Below are 7,299 nucleotides of genomic sequence, written 5' to 3' on the forward strand. Positions count from 1 at the left end.
CAATGTTGCCCCAGCACCACAGTAATAGATGTAAATAAATCTTTTTAGGTTGGGTCAGTATTCATTGCTTATTCTTAACATTCTGATCAAAGAGGATCATATCATTCAGAAGCTTTGTTAAAGAATAATATTAATTTTGCCCACCCGACCTATGCCTCCCACAGCACACTGTTTTCCTTCTAGTTTAATTATATTGAACATAGATTTCCTTTCATACAATGTATTCTGATTATTGTTTTCCATCCTCCAAACTATCCTAGATCTTACCCATTCTCTCTGATCTGAATTCACACCTTTTTTTTTCTTTTTTCTTTTTGTCTCTCACTTGAAAACAAACCAGCAATGGAGGAGTGTTCCCCTTGATCCACATCCTCACTAGCATGGATTGCTTTTGATCTTAGCCATTCTGACAGGTGTAAGATGACATTTCAGAGAAGCTTTCATTTGCACTTCCCTAATAGCTAAATATATTGAATATTTCTTTAAGTGAGACTCAGAGGGATGGACTCAGTTCCCTAAGGACAAGGCTACAAAATGTGAGAAGCAAGCAGAGGGGAGTGTCTCCACTGAGGAAGATAGAAGTTTATGGAGACTGTCAGTGGTGCTTTGAATAGGACTCCCACTGTTAAATGGGCCTGAAATGCAACTAGAGAGAGATTAGTATTGTTCATGCCACTATTGTAAATGAGGGAACTTATTGCATGGTATGATGGTGCTATCCTCGGTAGAATACAGTGCAGGACAAATTGTTGTCTTTTGTTTCCTACCAGGATAAACAAAATATTCTTTGAAAACTCACCAGTAGGGAAAGTTCCAGCTTGATTTCCGATTGATTTTTCTGTATCTTGAAACCATGGTGTGTGTGTGATTCACAGCAGTTAAATCTTACTGTTTTCTTCCAATGGACATCCAAGGAGAAAAGCTTTTGACAGTCCTCCTGAACAACAGCTCCCATGGGAGTATCCCACATCAGGCACTGGAATTTTGGGTAGTTCCTTGATGAATCTAGGAAGAATTGTATGTAGTCATAGATGCTATCCCCTTTAGAACTCTTAATATATTGGAAGATAGTAGGTTTCTATAAGGCTATTTCATACTACATTGGATTTCTTGTGTCTTCTTAAATTGACAAAGAGAAAAAGGATTTAAAAATGTAAAGGAACATGCAAGTGTTTTACTCTCTCAAAGATGGAATGAACTACAATTAAAAATCTGCTAATACAGCTTGTTCTTTCCCATGAATATTTCTAGAATGAGTTCTAGGAGCAATTTCTGAACTACGTTTGACATTTTGTTACCAGAATTGAAAACTTGAGAAGGCATGAAGAATTCTCAGCTTTCCAACTTACCTTTGAAAGAGTTAATGTTTCCAAACACTCATTAGATTTCTAAACAGGGTTCCTTTGTCATCTAGTGCTTTTCATGTGCTGTTGACCAAATCTTAACTTAGAAAATCTACATAATTTTTAAAGACAAGAACTGAGTTTTCCCCTCTATGAATTATTTGAGCACAAAAGGACTCTGTTAAACATTCTGAAAGGGATTTATTTTTACCTCTATAATTTGTTATATGAATTAGAAGTAGATTACTGCTTTTCAATATGGTGTTGACATCAATTAAGAGGAGATATTTATTTTGTCTTATTGATAAATAGCTACATGGCTATTAAAAATGAAGGAACAGACTGGAGTGCTCTTCATACAACTTGAACACTGGTTTGAGCATTTAAGGAGAATTTTTATCGTAGTTCTTTTACTTTCAAGATCATTTATCTTCATCCTTATCCATGTAAATTATGTACCAAGGTGATTACAGGTACTAAGGGCAATTACATGTGTCTAACCTATTAAGAGCTCTTTAAATTCCACATAAATTAAGCTTATTTCCAAATGTTAATTAACTAAATGTATGAAAACTTGATTTTAATTTGGCCTCTGACATTTGAAAAAAATATAATCCCCTTAAATTATCTCCCTTCATTCCTTCTCTTTTACTTAAACTGGCTAAATTCAGTAAAATTATAAATCAAAATACTATAGAGATAGAATTTGACCTTCTTGGTTCTGGAAAATGAATGGTTTTCCTCATGTAACTGCTTTTTCTTTGAAGCTACCAGTGAAAAGGCAAATACGGTGAATAAGTTAAAAGGAGAACCACAGATAAATAAGAAATTTTGATGAAATTTAAGGTCCTGTGGGTACCTAATGTGATTACTAGCCAGTGAGTGCCACAGATTGCCAGAAATTACGAGAAAGAACAACAGTAATAAAGGAGAGGTTTTATTTTTGACTCATGAGACTATGACTTTGCCAACATTGATATCCAATATTTAACCTTGTGAAAGTTCCCTTGTCAGATTGTCTTTGATAAAGTTACAGTAGGAAGATAGTAAATGATGTATGCTTTTATCTCTACTTACTAAAAGTTGCATATTAAATTATATATGGAATTTTATAATCTTTTGAATTTGTCCTTTTATAGATACAGTTTAATACTATTTGAAGCCATTACCTATTCATTGTTGAAATAATTTATATTCTTTATTACAAGCTAAAAAGGTCATTTTTATGTCCATTATGATTTATAACCATTTTATATGTCCATTATAAGTCCATTACTAATCATGATATTTAATTTTACATGTAAATTTGACTCAGCCAAATGTAGCTTTAACATTTTTTTCTGTTAGGGCATTTCCAAGTGGTGTCATAACTTTAATCACTGAATTCTGGAGAGTTGACTTTACTCACCAGGGAACATTAGCATGACCAAAGAATAGATAGCTGGGCAAAAATTGAGCAAAAGCCAGTAGACAAAGGAACTGACCAATTAGCTTTCTGGTTTGCAAACTAGAAAACCAATCTTTTATTCCTTTGCTTACATTTGGAGAAGTGGCTCATTTTTATTCTCTAGAGTAAACTATAACTAGATGGTACTGCTTGCTTGAGCCTAGAGATTGCAAAAGGAAGACTCTGGTATTGTGATCCTCTACAGTCATGCAAACAAAGTCCTCATAAAAGTAGTTTTCAGATGTAAAGATCTTGTACCAATAGATGCAGTTTTGTGCACAACTGGAATGTTAGCAGTTGAGAACCTGAGATCATGAATATGGCTAGCCTGGGGTACTTAACAGGATTAAAAGTCCACAGAGCAACTCAAAAATAAAAATGAAAGATATATAATTTACACGTATATGTTGAATTCACTAACATTTGATTTACAGGTGCTCAAATGTTATTTATTTAGGAAAGTTGATTAATGCACACCCACTCATTAAGTTAGAAAGTTTCTTCTGTACATTTTATTATTCAGTAGTTGTTTTACAGTTAATAATGAAATTTAACAGTTAGCAATTGTTTATGAATTATTGAATTAATTTCATTAATTAATCACTGAATTCATTTGATGATATTGATAATTTGATCAGCAAAATACATATCACCATGAATTTATTAATAAGTTCATGTTTACTTTCATTATATCAGATTAATTATGTCAATTTTTGAAATAGTTACTTATGTTGTTTCTTGCATAATTTGCACAATTCTTAAGAAGTATATTAAAATATCTACTTTGGTTACTATTAACATCTTGGATCTTGAGTATATTTGTGCATTTCATTTACACAGTCCTTTTGTGACTTGTTATATTATAATGACATTAAGTCTAATTTTATAGCTATGCAATTCTTTAATTTACTCCTTATGCACTTCATTTTATTAAACTTTTCATTAAAATCCATAAATACTATAAATTTAAAACAGTTAATGTCATCTAATTTTTATATTTTGGGGCCATGTGGGTGTTTTGGGTGAACATATTTTGGGTAGATATTTGCTCAGGACATTCTTACTACTTTTCCTTTGGGTTTTAATATAAAATTGGACCATAAATCCCAAGTATCATTATCAGAATTCCCTAAGAATAACATTTGAGTTAAATAGATAGAAAATTATGTGCAAATGACAATCTGCTGCAAACGACAATTTGGGTCTGCTATTCTCTCAAACAATAAATGTAGAAGATGAAATGCAAAGTTATATCTAATTCTAAAGTTAAAAACATTAAAAGGTAACATACAAACAAAACAGTGAATTAAAGCTTCTTAGGAGATTCTGGCATTTAAAGTCACTGACGATGATCTGTGGACAGAACATTTATTACCAGTATACTTTAAAATTGAAATCAACACTGAACATTTGTTCAAAGAAACAAAAAATAATTTCTTACACAACTTGGTTTAACTTTTGTGACCATTGAGCCAAAGTCATTTTTAAGAACCAATATACATAAAGCTTGTATTTTAAATTATAATTCATTAAGCTATTTTTAAAACTTCCTATGTAAAGAACTCAATAAATACTCTGCATTGTTGATGAAATTATGGGCAAAAATAAGAAGTAAAATTTCTATGTTTGCTCTGCAATCTCAGAAATACACTTAATATTATGGTATTTTTATGATACACACACACACACGTATCCTTTAAAAATATTTTTTATGTATTCTTTATAAGTTTAATACCCCTCTACGATACTTTGGTCATGTCTACTCCTTATCTCCTCTGATTTTACAGAAACTATTCACACGGCTAAAGATAAAACAGGGGTAAATGACATTGCTCCTTTTTCTTGTCCAAATAGATAAATCATTGAATGTATGAGATGAGAAAGAAAAGCACTGAACATAGAATTTATAAAAACAGAAATATCAGGATCATTGTTTCTATAAACTGCAGAATACCACATTTCTTTTAAATGTTGTGACATTTTTAGAGGTTTTAAAAATGAAGTGAAAGCTAAATCACCTTGGCTTTATAGCCTACAATCAAAAGACATTGAGCCTTGAATATAAGCATTTGGTTCCTTTTCTCATACTATGCCTATTGTGATGAAGACCAGCTCCCACTAATCTACCTTTCCCAGTTCCCTTTCACAGTATAATTCTACACAAATGATCTAAAATGAAGGAAGCATGCTAGATATTACCTTGTTTTTCCCCAGCAATGATTTATGTCCCCAAGATAAATACCCAGCCTTTTATATTTTGAACAATATAAATAATATGAAGTACAGAAAATGAGAAAAGAAAAGAAACAAGACCCACCATATTAGACATAGGAAATGACTCCAGTAGCATAGACTGAAAATCTTAGGACCCAGAGTTCATTTCAATCTCCAGTTGAGTGAATTGCCCTGAGAACCCCGGGGATAAAACAAAAACTTATTATTGCTAGAAAATAGAATCGGCTGCACTATTTCATCTTAGTGAGAGTTTGTTAGACACGATAGAGTAGACACTATAAATAATTGTGCCATCTTGACTATCAGGACAACAGTTTGACTTGTTCTTCAAATTTTTAGAACAAACACAATCATGCATTCTTCAGTATAATTTGTGCTATAGCACAACAGTAACTGTATGGGCTCAAAGCAGATTTTATTTGATTTCTATGGATTTTTGCTTTGGAAATATAATATGCCAAAAACATTTGCAAAATTTTTAATTTATTGAATATTTTTATATCTCTTCCCTGTGCCTTTTATCAAGAAAATTATATGCATAAATACCTGTTCACATAAATAAACTAAGAATGAACATATTAACATAACAGATCAGCTGAGATTGAGCACTTCAGAGTGTTCTGCTTTCCACATCTCACAGTAGTGTCAGACAGCCATTTAGCTGAAATAAAAATGGACCTTGGCACCTTCCTTCCTGAAGTTTCTCAATGGGAACTCAGAAACCTGGTCATCTGTTTGACTCTTAAGTACCATTTATTTTCAATAATCCCAGGCAAAGGACATTCAGCTTTTTGAGGACATCTGTGTTTTGCTTAAAGGTCATGTTCTCAAATTCATGAAAAGCAACGGGAACATTATCTTTAAGCTTCTGAACTCTCCACTTTCTCTACCCTGGTCCTCTCACTAGAACATTCTTCTTTCTCACTAGAATGTTCCTCTTTCGTGTTTAACTAGACAATGCAATGATCCCTTATTCTTACTTACATTTCTCAAAATGATTTTCTATTTTAAGTAAATTTAATAATTTAATGATACTGAAAATATTTTAGAATATTAAATCCTTTCATAGGGCCAGTGGAATAAGAAAATGTCCTTCCTTGCCTTTTGGTAGGAAATGTAGGCTATAAAAATTTTCAAGATTTAGTCCAAGCCCAATTCAGCTTCTTTACTGTCTCCCAAGTTAATTTCCAGAAGGAGGGATTAGTGATGTTTGCTACCATGCCTGCCAACATTCTTTTTTTCCCAAAGAAAATTTAGTAGCTGTTTTCAACAGTTTTATTTACTGCCCTTGTAACCTGTGAGATTCCATTGAACATAGATTTTACAGTACACAAAACTTTCAAAATCCAAGCATTATCAGATAGACTCTGAAAAAAAACATACGTTTTGGTTTCTATTGATACTTTCCCTTATAACTTTTAAAAATATTTATTGAGATTATTATTTATTTGTTCTATCCTTCTGTTTACTTTATGTAAGCCCTCAGGTATATCACTCTTTGCTATATTTCATATTCATAGTATCTTTTTTTCTGAAACTTTTGTATCCATATGTCTTAGTCAGGGTTTGTATTCCTGTACAAAACATCATGACCAAGAAGCAAGTTGGGGAGGAAATGGTTTATTCAGCTATACTGTAGGAATTTCATGTCTAAGTTTAAACTTAAAATTGGAAGAATCTTAGGTTTTGGTTTGAACTCAAAAGTTAACTGCCCTAGACAGGACACATCCTGGGAGGAGTACATTCCAAAGACTTAACACACACATTCCAGCAGAAGGGCCCAAGATAAGAGGTAATCAGGAATTTGGGCCCTTAATGTCATAAACCTGGGCAAATGGAAGACACTCATTGTCATAAAAATAATGTGCAAATCTGAGTCTCCTAGAGACCCAGACCTGGGAAGATCAACCTTTGTGGTTGCCCTCGTGAACTCTGTATAAAAACTGCTCCCAGCTTTGGCTCGGGGTTCCTCTTGCCTGTGTGTGAGGGAACCCCAATACACTGGTTATCATTAAACCTCATGTTTTTGCAGTGAATCCCCTGTTCCTGAGTGTTTCTGTGGGAGTGAATCCTCTGGTTTTGGATCTCTGGGTCCAACAATACTTCCATATTGTTGTTCATCACCAAAGGACATCAGGACAGAAAAGCACACAGGGCAAGAACTTGGAGGCAGTAGCTGAGGAGGGGTTCTGGTTACTGGATTATTTCCCCTGGCTTGCTCAGCTTGCTTTGTAATAGAACCCAGGACTACCAGCTGAGGGATGGCACCACCTA

The sequence above is a fragment of the Grammomys surdaster genome, unplaced genomic scaffold, assembly GCF_004785775.1.
Source record: "Grammomys surdaster isolate TR1022 unplaced genomic scaffold, NIH_TR_1.0 174, whole genome shotgun sequence".
Taxonomy (NCBI): domain Eukaryota; kingdom Metazoa; phylum Chordata; class Mammalia; order Rodentia; family Muridae; genus Grammomys; species Grammomys surdaster.